Source organism: Nerophis ophidion, linkage group LG19, assembly GCF_033978795.1.
Source record: "Nerophis ophidion isolate RoL-2023_Sa linkage group LG19, RoL_Noph_v1.0, whole genome shotgun sequence".
NCBI classification, from domain to species: Eukaryota; Metazoa; Chordata; class Actinopteri; order Syngnathiformes; family Syngnathidae; genus Nerophis; species Nerophis ophidion.
In genome coordinates, this window is record NC_084629.1 from 19875334 (window position 1) to 19892115 (window position 16782).

The following is a 16782-nucleotide window of genomic DNA, read 5'->3' on the forward strand; positions in this document are numbered from 1 at the left end:
TTGAGTGTTTTCCATACTTGTGTTGACATTTCCTTTCTGCCTTGACACTTGTGGGGATTATAATCAGAGCAGGATTGAATTTCAAATGAAAATATTGTCATTTAATTTTTTTTCTCCATGTCAGTGTTTTCCATAGGGCATAAAAAAATAGATATTGATCAATATAAAAAACCTATATTGTGATACTGTTTACAGCCATATCGCCCAGTCCTAATACGTAATCTATGAATACATACTGATTTGGAAGACATATCGATTGCTTACTTGTTAAGTACATTGCGTAAGTTGTTTAAGTAAATGAAATGAAAAATAAAGCTACAGTAGATCCATGCAGATGTCTGTGTTGCCTATTCTTTACAGCCATAAAGAGATTAGAAATCACTTTATACATCCATTCATACAATATATTAATTTATTTTCACGTCCAAAAAACCCACATTCATTTTTAAAAGTGTGGCGACTTGTATTTTATTTTGTAGTAGAAGTAGTTCTGTGTGGAGTTTGCATGTACTCCCCGTGAATGCGTGGGTTCCCTCCGGGTACTCCGGCTTCATCCCACTTCCAAAGACATGCACTTGGGGATAGGTTGATTGGCAACACTAAATTGGCCCTAGTGTGTGAATGTTGTCAGTCTATCTGTGTTGGCCCTGCGATTAGGTGTCGACTTGTCCAGGGTGTACACCGCCTTCCGCCCGATTGTAGCTGAGATAGGCACCAGCGCCCCCTGCGGCCCCAAATGGAATAAGCGGCAGAAAATGGATTGATGGATAGTAGTAGCGACTTACTTGTTCATTTACAGAATACGGTCAACTTCCTTTGTATTTACTGTATTGAACTGCACACGCAAGTGACGTCAGGGCCAGTGAGCATTTCATTGGAGTCTGATAAAGATCACATTTTACGTACAAAAAATCCGATTTGGGCCTCTTTGACCAAATCCAGGGAGGTGGACTCAAGTCAAGTGACACGACTCCTGAACAACTTTTTCATACCAAAATTGCCACAATATTTTAAATGCTACTTTTAAATGATATGTAGTGTGAAATGTTAGAAAATGGTTTATTCAAGCGAAATGAGTCAAACAAAGAACAATGGTAGGTATGAAAAATCATTTGGGATGGACTTTTGCAGTCTTAAAATCAGGGGTCACCAACCTTTTTGAAACCAAGAGCTACTTCTTGGGTACTGATTAATGCGAAGGGCTACCAGTTTGATACACACTTAAATACATTGCCAGAAATAGCCAATTTGCTCAATTTACCTTTAACTCAATGTTATTATTATTAATAAATGATATCTATCTTCGTGGAAACACTGATCATCTTAATGATTTCTCAATATAAATATATATTTTTGATGACATGTTTTAAATAGGTTAAAATCCAATCTGCATTTTGTTAGAATATATAACAAATTGGACCAAGCTTTATTTCTAACAAAGACAAATCAGATTTTCCAGAACAAATTTTTTTAAAGAAATTCAAAAGACTTTGAAATAAGATTTCAATTTGATTCTACAGATTTTCTAGATTTACCAGAATATTTGTTTTTAATTTTAATCATATAAGTTTGAAGAAATATTTCACAAATATTCTTCGTCGAAAATACAGAAGCTAAAATGAAGAATTAAATCAAAATGTATTTATTATTCTTCACAATAAAAAAAACACATTTACTTGAACATTGATTTGAATTGTCAGGAAAGAAGAGGAAGGAATTTCAAAGGTAAAAAGGTATGTGTTTAAAAATCCTAAAATCATTTTTAAGGTTGTATTATTTTTCTAAAATCGGTTTTCTGAAAGTTATAAGAAGCAAAGTAAAAAAATAAATGAATTTATTTAAACAAGTGAAGACCAAGTCTTTAAAATATTTTCTTGGCCTTTCAAATTCTTTTTGAGTTTTGTCTCTCTTAGAATAAAAAATGTCGAGCAAAGCGAGACCATCTTGCTAGTAAATAAATACAATTTAAACAATAGAGGCAGCTCACTGTTAAGTGCTGCTATTTGAGCTATTTTTAGAACAGGCCAGCGGGCGACTCATCTGGTCCTTACGGGCAATCTGGTGCCCGTGGGCACTGCGCTGGTGACCCCTGCTTTAAATTGAAGTGGTGACACCTAGTGGCCACAATAAAGTAAGCTGGAAGGTGCGGACACATTTGTTACTGGATACTTTCTAATACACTTCTGCCTTCGAGACTTTGTAAACGTAAGTACTATGCAACTATACTGATTTGATACTTGTTTATGTTGACAACTTTTACACTAAAATACTGTTAAATTATTACTACTACGTATGTCTAGCTTGTGTGCTATTGTGTGCTAAGCTGTTGTGTAGCTGCTAGTAGCCTATATCCTCGCATGTTTACCTTTTGTAAATTACTTGACGAAAATAGAAGAAGTGGTGTGCTTATTGGAGGACATTCGGATGTTAACTGGCTGCCCGGCGTTGCACAAGTGAAGAGTGTGTCAGACATTTTCTATGCTTGCTCCTTTTCGGACATGTTACCATTATCGACCATGGCTATCATTCGAAGTGCACTTTTGCTATTCTTCTATTTAATCGGCATTTTGCTTGGCTGTGCAGGACTTTTCATGGTACTACTGCCCCTTGTATTTTATTTTGTAGTAGCAAGGTCCTTGATCATTTACAGATTCCGGTCAACTTCCTTAGTTCTTACTTTAACGAACTGCGCAGCAAGGTGACGTCAAGGCCACATTGGGGCCAGTAAGCATTTACACTGCAGTCTGATAAAGATCACATTTTACTTTTTAAAATCAGATAAAAAAAAAAAAATCAGATTTGGGCCACTTTGACCAAATCCAAGGAAGTGGACTCGAGTGACACAACTGTTGAATTAATATGGAGTTATAAAAAAAAAGAATAACACAGTTCAAACAAGTTGGTGTACACAAACGTTTCAAAAGAAGAGACGAAGAGGAATGGTGGAGAAAAAGTGTGTCATCTGCTCAACACATTTGACTATTTGTGAGTGTCTGTCTGGGGGATGTTCACTGACCGGCACATGAGTGGGAAATATGAGTTCAATTCAGCCTAGGGGATGCACACCATGTTTCAATGCGTGTGTGCGTGTGTAACTGAGAAGCTTAAGCACGGAGATGGTGGTGGACGCCCCCTCCCCTCACCCATCACCCCCAGCCAAACGCACCTTATTTAGGCCAGCTAGCGAGACATTTTAGTCTAGCGGCAGCTGAAGGCTGCGGACGCAAACCCACATTTTTAGGCATGACGTCATCCGTGAAGTCGAGTTGGTTCAAAAACCATGTCCTCATCTCCACTGTGACGCAAGCCACCGCGTTATGTCCGGTAATTGGGGGTAACCTGATACACTACATATTACTTTAAGAACCTAATATTACTCGAAATGTTGTAGTGTGGCATGTCAGAAAAGGTGTGATCAACTGGAATTTTGAAAAACACTAACCTGTCTGGAATGGACTTAAGCTGTCTTCAGAGATTGAAGTGGAGTGGCAATTGTTTTTTTTTTGGGGACAATAATACAAAGAGAATGATACGGACACGTTTGTTACTGGATACTTTACTTCCACATGGGGACTTTGCATGTGTTAGGTATATGCAATTATAATTATTTGATATTTGTTTATAATGACAAATGTGCTGTTTTACACTGCAATATTGTTCAATGATTATAACTTGTGTGTAGCTTATGTGCTTAGCTGTTGTGTAGCTGCTTTTTCCGAGTAGCCTATAGCTGAGCATGTTTACTCTTTTAGTTACTTGTCCAGAATACAGTACCATACCGATAGCTATAAAATACTAGGAACTACTGTAGTTGCATAGTACTTACACATACAAAGTCTTCAAGGCAGAAGTATCCAGTAACAAACATGTCCGCATCATTCAACCTAACTTCATGAATTGAAAACAGCTACCACTCCACTTCAACTTAAAGACAACATTCCATACAGTAGTTAATAATAGTTTGGTATATTTCAGGCCTACCATTGGTCTCTGTTTGACTCCTTTCACGTAATCACACCTTTTCTAACACTACAAAATAATAAAGTATGAAGGATTCCTGCTGATGTCGTATTGGACCGATACTCAATACTCCAATATCAATATCGTATCGAAAGGTGAATCGGGACACACCTAGATGCTACGTGAGCAAAAGGGAGTTCCAAAGGGAAAAAGCAAATATCCGACGTGGTTGTTTTTTGTATGAACTCTTAAAAAATAAAAAATAAGAAAGAACGATGAATCACCCACCCTGGATTCCAACAGATCTCCTAACAAGTTAAAATACTCACATAGCAAGTGGCTATTGGAACTGGGGCTGGGCGATATATCGAGTTTGTAAGATATATCGATATGTTTCTAAACAAGATATTAATTAATAAAATATTGTGATATCGATATAATTTATTTTACGTCAAAATTACCAAACGCCGCTTATTTGTTCTGTTCCTTGTTCTCCCCCGCACCCCCTGCCTGGGCTACTAAACCCCTCCCCTTCCTCCTTCCATGACTTCTCAGAACATCCCTGATTGGTTGGTTGTTTACTATGATGAGTCACGCTTGGTTAGGGACAGGCCAATCAGAGGCAAGATAGGGCGGGTCATCATACTTGCCAACCCTCCCGGATTTTCCGGGAGACTCCCGAAATTCAGCGCCTCTCCCGAAAACCTCCCTGGACAAATTTTCTCCCGAAAATCTCCCGAAATTCAGGCAGAGCTGGAGGCCACGCCCCCTCCAGCTCCATGCGGACCTGAGTGACGTGTATGACGTGTATAAAGAGCGTGTCTGCCCAATGACGTTATAACTGTAGAATGATCGAGTGCGAGTTCTTGGTTTCTTATGTGGGTTTATTGTTAGGCAGTTTCATCAACGTCCCCCCAGCGCGGTAAAACAACACACAACAACAGCAGTCCGTTTTCGTCTACCGTAAAGCAGTTCGTCTGCCAAACAGCAATGTTGTGGCACTCTTAAACAGGACAATACTGCCATCTACTGTACATGCATATGGGTAGAAAAACAAGGATGGACAATTCAACCCTTAACTCAACAATGAGTAGATGAGTGTTATGTGTGTGTAAATGTGTAAATAAATGAACATTGAAATTCAAGTATTTCTTTTATATATATATATATATATATATATATATGAAATACTTGACTTGGTGAATCTATGAATCTAGCGGTAAATATCCTCCTCCCCTCTTAATCACGCCCCGCCCCCAACCACGCCCCCGTTCCACCCCCGACCACTCCTCCCACCCCACACCTCCCGAAATCGGAGGTCTCAAGGTTGGCAAGTATGCGGGTCATTGAACCAGGAAGGGAAATCTCAAAATGTCCGCCTGTAAATATATATATTTTTTTATCGGAGTTTGATACATTTTGTATTTGTTACACAGCTGTTTTATTTATTTCACGTAAAAATAATATTTTTGTATTTTATTTATGTCCTGTAATTCTCTACTACTTAAACAGTTTATTTTATGTTCTGTTAGTACCCATCTTGACTAACTGGGTTAAAAAAAGTGCCACGAACTCTTTACAGTACAGTTGTCATTCACTTCAATTTCACTGAATATTACTCAAAACTTAATGTCTTTATATGTGTACTTTCACCCAAAAATATATGGGGACAATAATACAAAGAGAATACCGAATTTCATCAAAAATTAGGGATGTCCGATAATAGACTGCCGATATTGTCAGGCGATAAATGCTTTAAAATGCAATATCGAAAATTATCTGTATAGGTTTCAAAATTAGCGGTTTCAAAAAGTAAAATTTAAGACTTTTTAAAACGCCGCTGCGTACACGGACGTAGGGAGACGTACAGAGCGCCAGTAAACTTTAAGTACACAGCACCAATAAATTTTAAAGGCACTGCCTTTGCGTGCCGGCCCAGTCACAAAATATCTACAGCTTTTCATACACACAAGTGAATGCAATACATACTTGGTCAACAGCCATAAAGGTCACACTGAGGATGGCCATATAAACAACTTTAACACTGTTAAAAAGATGCGCCACACTGTGAACCCACACCAAACAAGAATGACAAACACATTTCGGGAGAACATCCGAACCGTAACACAACATAAACCCAACAGAACAAATGCCCAGAAACCCTTGCAGCACTAACTCTTCCAGGACACTACAATATACACCCCCGCTACCCCCTAACCCCCCACCTCAACCCCGCCCACCTCAACCTCCTCATGGTCTCTCAGGGAGAGCATGTCCCAAATTCTAAAAAATGCTGTTTTGAGGCATGTTAAAAGAAAATAATGCGCTTTGTGACTTCAATAATAAATATGGCAGTGCCATGTTGGCATTTTTTTCCATAACTTGAGTTGATTTATTTTGGAAAACCTTGTCACATTATTTAATGCATCCAGCAGGGCTTCACAACAAAATTAGGCATAATAATGTGTAGGGATGTCCTGATCCAGGTTTTTGCACTTCCGATCCGATACCGATATTGTTTTTGCACTTCCGATCCGATACCGATACCGATGCAGGCCTATCTGAACATGTATTAAAGTTTAAAGTTATTTAGCCTACTTAGTTGTCAGATTCATGTTGAAAAGGGTTTTAGTACTATTGAGAACAACTAGCCAGCTGAATTAGGCGAGTTTGAATAATACACAATGGTTGGTATTCAAGGATAAACACAAAATAGAAAAAATTATACATGACAAACAGAAATGGCATCATTAAACAGTAAAAAAGAGAACAGTATAAAGTGCAAATAATGCTGTAAACATTATTAAAAAAAGCAAAACACACAAACAACCTGAGTGGGATAAAATGTCTATAACTCACCATCAATACTTGCTCTTGAACAAGTGTAAACTTAAAAAAAAAAAAAAAACTTTTAAAAATAAACTTATCTACACACTCCTTTCAATTGTTTGCCCCAGTCAGGGGTGGTGGGGCAAACAATTGAAGTCCAAACATAATGGGGAGATTCTTTCTAACAACGACGAGCACTTCAAGATGCTCAGGTGTCAGCCTGCTCCTGTGTTCATCAATAATGAGTGCTAAAAAGCACCTTACTCTCAAGAGTCATTAAAATGTCTTACTTTACCACCACGCTTGACTTTATTGTGACATGTTTTGCACTCCACCTCTTCATCTTTTTCGTTTTGTAGGGTAAAATAATCCCACACAGCTGACATTTTTACCATAACTTTTAATTCACACGGCCGTCTTAACTAGAACACAGACCTGTGGATGTGTTGAAGGTGTGCTGGAAAATGCGGAACGGAGTGTAGGGAGCAGCAGAAGAGTGGAATGTATTATTTAAATCGGTGCGTAGGAAAACACGGACCGGGTTTTAAAAAAAACTGGATCTGCATCTGCAATTTCCCATGCCTTGCCGATACGCATTTTTTGGCAAATATCGGCGGCCGATCCGATCCAAATATCGGAGTGGGACAACCGTAATAATGTGTTAATTCCACGACTGTATATATCGGTATTGGTTAATATCGGAATCGGTAATTGAGAGTTGAACAATGACGGAATATCGGATATCGGCAAAAAAAAAATTATCGGATACCTCTAGTAAAAATATATCGAGATTTACTTTTTCGTCCATATCGCCCAGCCTTAATTGGAACACAAGCAAAAAAGGAAGCACATTTACAAAATGAATCCCCCAGCCTGGTTTCCAAAAGATCTCCTAACACGTTAAAATACTCACATACTGTATGTAGCAAGTGGTCATTTGAACACAAGCAAAACAGGAAGCAGAATTTTCAAAGTAAAATATTTCCAAATAGGAGACTACATAGACACAGAAAATTCTTAACAGGCAGCACACGATCCATTTTAAGTCAGGCAAACGTCTGCATAGCGGGGCGCCACGAGTGAATAAATGTATTGGCAACACTGCAGACACAGCAAAGAAGAACCTTATTGATTTTAAACGCTTCACTCAGGGCACTTTCAAAGTAATGCACCATGTTAGTGTGCAATGAAACAATGTTAGCAAAAGGCCAGTGCACTATTAGGTTACTGTTGCAGAGCAAGAAGTGGACTTAATGCTGGATGGGTTGCTGGTTTCAATCTCAGAGGAGTGGAGGCTTGAACTCACAGAAGTAGTGGACCACAGATTTTAACGGTAAAAACTGGCAGCTCAGTGGCCATCAAAATAACTGGTAGCGTTGTTTTTCCATTTAGTGATACACTGTCAAACCACCATATTTAACATTCTAGCTACTGAGCGGCCAGTTTTTTTTAACCCAAACATTTTTTTCAAACAGCTTAGCTTTGCGAACATAAACACTGCAGGGAACGTGATCATGTTTTCTCTCCACGTGGAGAATCCTCATGCTTCCTTCTAGAGCTCCTAGTGCGGGGGGAACGTGCTGTGGGATGAGAGATGTTTCCAGCTGCCTGCCAGAGACAACATGTGGACCGGAGCAAAGCCAGAACAACCGGACTGAAGAGGGAACAAACAAAAGACAGAAGAAGTGTTTTTTTTCCCCTCCAGCGTGAGGTGTCTTCTAAGTAGATTCGCAAGTATGTGGCAGGAGACAAACTCTGTGCGTGATGGAGATAATGATTGAATGAGAGAGCGCTGACTCAGCTCAACGCTGTCAGGTTGGCTGTAAAAAGGCCTAAGGTGGAAATGCAAAAGAAGAAGAGGATCACAACATTAACTTGAATAGCAAAACAAAAACCTCCTGAACGCTAGGGGGCAGTGCAGAGTTCTGCTGGGGAGATCAAACATCTGAACTGGCGTAAAAGAGACCTATAACAATTTGTCTCCTCGAGTGGTCTACAAAGGTATACCCACCAGGGTTTGGAACTCGACTTGGAAAATGTTGTAAAGGCTTTTTTAATTAGGTACAAAAGATGGCAGTATAGCGGTAGTTCAGTCAGAGGATGGCCAGCTTGCTTTTAAAGTTGGCCTTAAAATGGCGCCCTGTAATCTCAAATTTAAAGCAGCACTAAGTAACTTTTCAACCGTCAGGAAATATTTGTAGAACTTTTGGGATGATACATCGAGGTTGAATGACACCTCTGTCACCACCTGAGGGCGTCTGTGTCACTTTGACTGGCACTTAATGACTTTGGGGAGGGTGGCAGGACACAAAACTACAAATGTGCTGACTTGTTTCACGGCGTACGCTACTCTCCCTCTACCCATTCCTTAAAAAAGACAGAAGTCAATGCAAATGCTTACATACCTCCAGAAAACAAGAAGAAGAGGAAGAAGAAGAAGACTAAGAACAAGAAGAACAATAACAACAACAATAACAAGAGCAAGAGATACGTCACTCTCCCTCTACCCATTAAAAAAGACAGAAGTCAATGCAAACGCTTAGGTGCCGCCAGAAAACAAGAACAAAAACAAAAATAACAATAAGAACAAGAACAAGAACAAGAAAAAGAAGAAGAAGAAGAAGAAGAAGAAGAAGAAGAAGAAGCACAAGAACAAGAAGGAGGAAGAAGAAAAAGAAGAAGAAGAAGAAGGCATACATGCAATTACTGCTATCATGGCCCAAGCTACATTACAAACAAAGAAAAGGAAAGTTTTGTCTGAGACGACAAAAAAGAAAAAACGAGCAGTCAGGATCAACATTGTCCCGCCTTTAAATTTCAGACCGATGCTGCCTTGGCTCTGTTCCTGCTAAACTAGTAAGTGACTTTTGATGCGTAAATCAAAATGAGGCTATTAAATCGCCATCTATCGGACAGCGTGAGTAATTCAGGTGTCAATTACCCTTTAATTATGCTCTGGATGAAAGTAAGTGCAGCATTTACTTATTTGACCCAATGCAAACCACCTTACTTAGTTCATCCATCCATCTATTTTCTACTGCTTGTCCTTTTCGGGGTCACATGGGTGCGGGAGCCTATCCCAGCTGCATTCGGGCGGAAAGCACGGTACACCCTGGACAAGTCGCCACCTCATCGCAGGGCCAACACAGATAAACAACATTCACACACTAGAGCCTATTTAGTGTTGCCAATCAACCTATCCCCAGGTGCGTGTCTTTTTTCGAGCCCAGGACCATGTGGAAAAAATATAAATTCCAACCAACACAAAAAGTCAACAAACATGGTGACACACAATACAACCTACTCAATGAACATTGTGGACATTATAAAAAACATCCATGCACCATAAAACATTTAAATTTACACCCATTTAAATCCATTGCAATGCATGATGGGGAAAATGCAAAACATTCCACACTTAAAAAAACAAAAGTTGGTTAAACCAATATTTTTTCTTCTTTGTTGTCAGAAGAAAGCAGAAGTTGCGATGCAAGGTTGGTTGCATTAACAAAGGCACTCGCTCTCTTGTAGCCGAGCAACGGAGGAAGGCCTCGTTGGTTTCGTTTAAAAATGACCTGTTTATGCTAACTGTTATAGCTTGTTTTATCATCACACTTCTGAGTATCAATTCCAGTTGCAAGTCCAAGATGTTAGAGGGCAGTAGTGTACACAGTTTAGCGTGTTTTGGCTAGTAAGTTAGTTTAGTCTTTGCTGTGTGGTCTCTTGTTGCGCCCTAAAAAGTGCTTATAATGTAAGCATTGTACTCATTGCGTACAAGCTTTGATTGTAACATGCATATTAGTTGTAGTTTTCATTAATTTGGAGGTGTTGAAATGCCATGTAAAATCGCTAATGCCACATTAGCATGTCAATAGCAAAGCCAACATATATTAGCATTAAGTTGTAACTTTTTTGGAAAAGCGTAGCCTTATTTTACAAACCCCGTTTCCATGTGAGTAGGGAAATTGTGTTAGATGTAAATATAAACGGAATACAATGATTAGCAAATCCTTTTCAACCCATATTCAATTGAATGCACTACAAAGACAAGATATTTGATGTTCAAACTCATAAACTTTATTTTTTATTTGCAAATAATAATTAACTTAGAATTTCATGACTGCAACATGTGCCAAAGTAGTTGGGAAAGGGCATGTTCACCACTGTGTCACATCACCTTTTCTTTTAACAACACTCAATAAACCTTTGGGAACTAAGGAAACACATTTTTGAAGCTTTTCAGGTGGAATTCTTTCCCATTCTTGTTTTATGTAGAGCTTCAGTTGTTCAAAAGTCCGGGGTCTCCGTTGTGGTATTTTAAGCTTCATAATGTGCCACACATTTTCAACGGGAGACCGGTCTAGACTACAGGTAAGCCAGTCTAGCACCTGCACTCTTTTACTATAAAGCCACGCTGTTGTAACAAGTGACTTGGCATTGTCTTGCTGAAATAAGCAAGGGTGTCCATGATAACACTACTTGGATGGCAACGTATGTTGCTCCAAAACCTGTATGTACCTTTCAGCATTAATGGTGCCTTCACATATGTGTAAGTTACCCATGCCTTGGGCACTAATACACCCCCATACCATCACAGATACTGGCTTTTCAACTTTGCACCTAGAACAGTCCTGATGGTTCTTTTACTCTTTGGTCCAGAGGACACAACGTTCACCGTTTCCAAAAAACAATTTGCAATGTGGACTCGTCAGACCACAGAACACTTTTCCGCTTTACATCAGTCCATCTTACCTTAGCTCGGGCCCAGGAAAGCCGGCGGCGTTTCTGGGTTTCGTTGATAAATGGCTTTGGCTTTGCATAGTAGTTTTAACTTGCACTTACAGATGTAGCGACAAACTGTAGTTACCGACAGTGTTTTTCTGAAGTGTTCCTGGGCCCATGTGGTGATATCCTTTACACATCGATGTCGCTTTTTGATGCAGTACCGCCTGAGGGAACGAAGGTCCGTTATATCATCGCTTACGTGCAGTGATTTCTCCAGATTCTCTGAACCTTTTGATGGTATTACGGACCGTAGATGGTGAAATTCCTAAATTTCTTGCAATAGCCCGTTGAGAAATGTTCTTCTTAAACTGTTTGACGATTTGCTCACGCATTTGTTCACAGAGTGGTGACCGTTCCCAATCCTTGTTTGTGAATGACTGAGCATTTCACAGAAGCTGCTTTTATACCCAGTCATGGCTCCCACCTGTTCCCAATCAGCCTCCACACCTGTGCGATGTTCCAAATAAGTGTTTGATGAGAATTCCTCAACTTTATCAGTATTTATTGCCACCTTTCCCAACTTCTTAGTCACGTGTTATCAGTTTGAACATCAAATATCTTTTCTTTGTAGCATATTCAACTGAATATGGGTTGAAAATTATTTGCAAATCATTGTATTCCGTTTATATTTACATCTAACACAATTTCCCAACTCATATGGAAACAGGGTTTGTATATACAATGAAGTCAATTGGTATGGAGGTTTAATTGTGTCTTTATTTTTTTTTTTTTACATTGAATTTATGTGACTGGATTTTGTGGGTTTCAATTTTCTGAACTGAATCATTTTGATATCAAATTATGCTGACATTTTCATTGAAAAATAAAAACAGAGTTTTAAAATTAAGTGTAAAAAAAAAAGTGCAGATTTTAACCATTGGAATCTTTTGAAAAAAAATATCCAGCGGGCATAGAAGTATTAATTATGTTGTATTATACTAACTACCTTTTTTATGCTCTTTTGCAAGACCCCTGTCACGTGACTTCAAACTTGACACCTCATTGGCTGCTTCTGAGACAGGATTGATTACTTCAGCCTTGCTTTTTAAAGCAGCACATTTTTCAGCACTGGATTTTTTTATATAGTGTTTTTTTTTTTTTTTATACAATTACATTATCATACAGATAACTTTTTTTACACTAAATCTTTATGCACTGAATCTTTTTAAACTTTTTTTACACTGATTTTTTTTAAACTTAATTTTTTTATGAAATTATTTTTTATACACTGAATTTTTTTTACACTGAATCTTTTTAAACTTATTTTTTTACATTGATTTTTTTATACACTGAATTTTTTTATACAATGTTTTATTTTCTCTATACACTGAATCTTTTTAAACTGAATTATTTTACACCGATTTTTTTTAAACAGATTTTTCTTATACACTGAATCTTTTTAAACAGATCTCTTTTACACTGAATCTTTATACACTGAATTTTGAAAACTCACTGTTTATATTTTTATTAAATTGTCAGCATCATTTGAGTGTCAAAAAAAGCTTTCGAAATAAAGACACTGATTAACCTTGCTTGCCTAGTTGCTTTGTATGCATTGACAATCGTAACATTACCTCGAGGTAGTTTTGCTGAGTCTGCTCTCAGTGCTTGTTTCTCCGCCAAGTGTTATACCCGGTGCTGAGTCTGCAACGAGACTTGATGTCACGTGCGACAAAAGATTTGAACTTACGTGAATCGGTACTCGGTAGTACTGGACTTAAAAAAGTAGAGAATCGGGTACCATCCCTTCTCTCGACTCACAAAAGCTGCTCAGTGTGGGCAGGCAGGCGTGAGGAACACTTTCCATCTCCTCCAGAGTCCGGATCTCTCTGTGGTTTGCGCTGGTGGGTAGAACATGTGTCTGGGAACCAAGCAGAAAGGTACGGCTGCAGAAACCAGAGACTTGTGGAGCGCGTACTTAATCTCAGTCACCCGCAGACTTAACATCTCAAAACCTTGCTTCTGTTCTGGCTCAACAACTCCTCCATAGTTTACACTCTCAGAAGACAAAATGAGGATGAACACACGTCATTTTTCAGAGACACACGACGGCCTGCAGATGTTCCGTCGTGGCCCAGCTGAAGTTTTGGATGTGTTTGGACAGCTCTGTGTTGACAGAACTGGACTAAGAATGATCCGACTTGCTGCCAACTATGAACACATGTTGAAATCTTGTTGTGTTCTCGCTAAATAAAGGCCGCTGATCGGAAAGTTTGGTGTGATGTGTGCATATTGGGGACGTGACGATAAACCGTACTCATGATAAACTCCCGACAGTTAGTGTAACAGTTTTACATTCAAATGAAAAAACTGTTTAATTAAACACGCTTCTATAAACTCACTGACCCTTTATGCTGAGGAAGCAAGCTAGCGCGCAAATGGCTGGCTAGCTAGCTTAAATGATAGCATGAATACAAGCGGCGTTAAGGTTTTTCCCCATTTAAAAGCAACACGTGCACAATGCAGGTGTCTAAGACAGAAAGTGAACTCGCCTTAATCATTAAAAAACACAAAATTAAAACACATTACTAAACACGCAAATACCATTAATATGGAAAAAGATGAAGAAGAAAAACAACAACAACAAGAATAACAACAATATTAAGAAGAATAAGAAGAACAAGAACAGGAAGAACAAGAAGGAAAAGAACAAGAACAATAAGTAGAAGAATAAAAACAAAAACACAAAGAACAACAACAAAAAGAACAATAAAAAGAAGAAAAAGAAGAAGAAGAAGAACATCAACAACAAGAATATTTAGAAGAAGAAGAAAAAGAAGAAGAAGAACAAGCACAGGAAGAACAAAAAGAACAAGAAGTACAAGAAGAAGAAGAACAAGAAGGACACAAAGAAGAAGAACAAGAACAAAGAGAATAAGAAGAAGAATTACAAAAAGAAGAACAAGAACAGGAAGAACAAGAACAGGAAGAAACGTAACAAAAAGATCTGGAAAAACAAGAACAAGAACAGGAAGAAGAAGAAGAACAACAACAACAACAACAATTACTAGAATATAAGTAAAAAGAAGAACAAGAAAAAGAAGAACAAGAACAGGAAGAACAAGAACAACCACAGGAAAAACAAGAAGTACAAGAAGAAATACAAGAAGAACACAAAGAAGAACAAAAAGAAGAACAAAAAGAATAAGAAAACAACAACAACAACAACAATAAGAATAACAAGAGCAACAAGTTCAAGAAGAAGAAGAACAAGAAAAACACAAAGAAGAAGAACAACAAAAAGAAGAACAAGAAAAAAAAGAAAAACAAGAACAAGAATTGGAAGAATAACAAGAAGAACTGGAAAAAATAGAACAGGAAGAAGAAGAAGAAGAACAACAACAACAACAAGAAGAAGAACACAAAGAAGAAGAAAAAGAACAATAAGAAAAAATCATTAAAAAAACTTTATTAAACACCAAATGAAGACACATTTCTAAAAACACGCAAATCACATTAATATGGCTTAAAAAGCCAGCAAATATTTCATGTTTTCAGGTTCAGTGCACTGTAAAAAATGTGTTGATTTTTCCGAGTGATTTTTTATAGTGAATTGTGTAATCTATCGCCGGGTTAAATATAGCAATGGTTCGCCATATCGAAATCTTGACACACTAGTACTTTAAATATTCTGTTGTGGCACCCTTAAAATGATTAAATAATACAATGATCATACAGAACCTTTAAAGCCAATGTCCCACAAACAAACACGTGTCTCACAAACAAACACATGTCCCACAAACAAACAAATGTCCACAAACTGCCAGAGCCAAGGTTGCATTTCATGATATAACTCTGCGTCAAAAATGCCATGTTTGCTTTTGTTGCACTCGCCGTTTACAAGTAGCGTGTTTTTCACCGTCTTCATCAAAATATAACTATAGATGTGAACATTGTGTATGTGCTGAAAGATTGAATTTTATTTTTTATTTTTTTAAACATAACTATAGATGTCAACATTGTGTATGTGCTGAAAGATTCATTTATGATTGTTGTCTTTGGTAAAAAAACTTAACTCTTTTAAGTTTAGCCAACATTCGCTTTCTTTTATTTAGACTCGCTGAAACACTCGTAGCAAAAATGCGTTTCAAGAACTCCGAAACAGGATAAAACACAAATAATATCAAGATAAAAGTAAATCAAACAAACCTTTAAGGAAGTGCGTTCTTCGACCTGGAGTGCGTGTCACTTTTCTCTGCCTTTTTTGTAAAATCTTGCACTCTTTTGTAGAGATATAACAGTTTAAAATTTTGCGGTACAATATCATGGTTTTAAGGCCACGGCACAATATTTTTGCAGTGTATGTCCCAAAAAAAGGGGTAAAAACGTCATAGTGTGTAAAAGGAAGGGGCAGGAATTTTTAGGATAAACAACACACTTACTGTAATTGAACACAAACATAATACTAAAATGTTGTAATCATATTTTTGACTATAAATAAATATAAAAGGAGGCGAGGAGTAGTGATTTAGAAGTAGCTAAAACACTGCCGACTGCAGGTGGATGTTAGCCACTAGCTAGCTACCCATGTCTAAAAAGCACCTCTTCCTGAGGGTGTTTCAGTGTTATAATTTCACCTTTATCTGTAAATTTTAGACCAAAATATGTCCGTTCTCTCTTTTCTCTCTACACGCTGTGTCTGCTTGTAAGTACTCTGTGTGTGTGTGCTGCTGAACATGCTCCTCTGCTCGTAAAACCAGCTGAGTAACAACGTGACGCCATACCTGTAAAAAAAAAAACTATACTGGTACCTATGGTACCATAGGTACTATACTAGTACCGGTATACCGTACAACCCTAACGTGCACATACATAAAAAGATTGGACTTGACACAAGAATCCGAATTGGACCTCCGACCCTGCGGTGTGAACATAGCCTAGGGGTTCCACTGAGCGTGGTCCAAAAAGTGTCCTGATTCCCAGCTGCTCAACCTGCCCCTGGTTCTCCACACGGGCCGAGAGAGAAGAGAGAGACTTGGCCCACGTGGAGAGGAGGGAAAAAAAGAATTAAAAAAAATAAGACGAAGAAATGAGAGAGAATTTTCCAAGAAGCGCGAGCAGCCAAAGCGCCGCTTTGTACATCTGTCTGGAATTACACTCAGTCTCCAAGAAGACAACCGGACCCTCGGTGCTTGCACTCGCCACCGCCAGCATCGCGTCTTGCTCGCCTGTGACATGGAGCAGGACAACAGAGAATAGCCAGGAGAA

General features: G+C 38.3%; 1 protein-coding gene across 3 annotated transcripts in view; it reads right to left on the bottom strand.

The window, feature by feature from the left end:
* Nucleotides 1-16782, bottom strand: part of raph1a (Ras association (RalGDS/AF-6) and pleckstrin homology domains 1a) — a 110835-nt gene that overhangs the window by 73790 nt on the left and 20263 nt on the right. The window contains exons 1-2 of one of the 3 annotated variants that reach the window (XM_061879476.1): nucleotides 13336-14063; nucleotides 13149-13218 (exon numbers count right to left, since the gene is read on the bottom strand). The exons of 1 other annotated variant lie outside the window; for it this stretch is intronic. The gene's annotated coding sequence lies outside the window, so the exon portion shown is untranslated. Of the gene's footprint in view, nucleotides 1-13148; nucleotides 14064-16782 lie in introns of those variants that run through there. One more of the 3 variants, XM_061879477.1, reaches the window with a different exon arrangement.